This window comes from Alligator sinensis, unplaced genomic scaffold (genome assembly GCF_000455745.1).
Source record: "Alligator sinensis unplaced genomic scaffold, ASM45574v1 scaffold1027_1, whole genome shotgun sequence".
Classification (NCBI taxonomy): domain Eukaryota; kingdom Metazoa; phylum Chordata; order Crocodylia; family Alligatoridae; genus Alligator; species Alligator sinensis.
The window spans coordinates 87,876-89,186 of NW_005843209.1; the positions used below are offsets into that span (position 1 = coordinate 87,876).

At 44.9% G+C, this 1,311-nt stretch overlaps 1 protein-coding gene across 8 annotated transcripts in view; it reads left to right on the plus strand.

Annotated features, from left to right (window-relative positions):
* The window catches only part of LOC102386147 (mitochondrial fission factor homolog A), a 34,110-nt gene that overhangs the window by 8,986 nt on the left and 23,813 nt on the right, over positions 1-1,311 (plus strand). For 4 of the 8 annotated variants that reach the window (XM_025194444.1, XM_025194445.1, XM_025194442.1 and 1 more), the window contains one exon: positions 31-103. The exons of 2 other annotated variants lie outside the window; for them this stretch is intronic. The gene's annotated coding sequence lies outside the window, so the exon portion shown is untranslated. Of the gene's footprint in view, positions 1-30; positions 108-1,311 lie in introns of all 8 variants that reach the window. 2 more of the 8 variants (XM_025194443.1, XM_025194441.1) reach the window with 1 other exon arrangement.

The following is a 1,311-nucleotide window of genomic DNA, read 5'->3' on the forward strand; positions in this document are numbered from 1 at the left end:
TTTTTCCCCCCCCCCCCCCCTTTCCTGCAGCTATCTCACAGAAGAACAATAAGGAAGACCATTTAGAAGGAGTTCTTATTTCGAAAGTGCCGATGTAGTAAAAGTTAGTAAGTTAAGAATCCTGCCCCAACTTTTTTTAATACTATTGTTCTATTTTACTATTTAATTTGTTGTATTTATTTTATTTATTATTTAGATGTTGGGGGTTTTTTGTTGTTGTTTTTTTTTTACTATGCACTCCCTTTTTTCCTTTTTTTTAATAAAGCTTTGCAACTTTTTTTTTTTTTTTTTGTCTATATGTGTGGTATGCTTGCTTCATGGTTTTTCTTTCTTCATGGGGAGCTTGGCATATGTTGTGCGGCTGTGTAGTGGGTGGGGTGGGTCTGGAGAGGTGAGGACTGTGCCCACAAAAGAAGCAGCAGAGAGAGAGAGCGATTTAGTAAGTATTTGGTGTATTATCAGGCAAATTTTTTTTCCTCCTAGTCTCATAAAAGAAAAGAGACAGTCACAGGAATCATTGTTCAACGATCCATTATTTATTTACCCTTTTGGTTTTCTTTTCATTAACAAAACCGAGTGAGTTACACTTGTATCAATACAAGCATTCACTGAGAATAGCAGGCAAACCCACCCACTCAAGCATGCCCTTGGTAAGGTAATCAATAATTAATTTTGCCCCAGCCCAGGGTGTAACAGGGAGGCACCTACCAGTCAGAAGCAGGGTGATAGGAGAGCCCTGCCATGGGGCAACAGGGAGTTAGCTTGTTCATTAGCTAACGTGGTCAGTAACCAGGAAGGAGTTTGGGAGGCTGGCATATGGCCAGTAATGGGTAAAACGCCACCCTGTTTGCTAAGAAGAGCACACAGGCAGGCATGGGGCAACAGGGAGGGAAGTGTGTATGTGTGTGGTTTGGGGGGGGGGGGGATGGTTCTGTGCCTGAGGATTCAAAGGCTCACCATGGATGCCATTGGTAGTCAAGTGGTGAAGCATGGCTGTAACAAGGAAGGAGAAAAAACTCCAGGAGAAAGAAGAGAAGCCTCAGCAGTGTGTGGTGATAACACCCCAGGGTGCAACAGGGAGACTGGGAGGGAATTTTCCCCTAGCCAGAAGCCCCAGCCATGGGAATAAAGGGACCTAGGGAGGGATTGAGGGGCTTGCTCATTAGCAGAGAAATGGCCACTAACCAGGAGAAGGCTACAAGGTACCTGGGGAACATTTTTGCTATATGTATGCCAGCCAGCCAGCAGTTGCTGAGCAAGCCATCAGCCATGATGAAAGCGGAGCACCCTAAGCAGTTAAAGGGGGGGGGG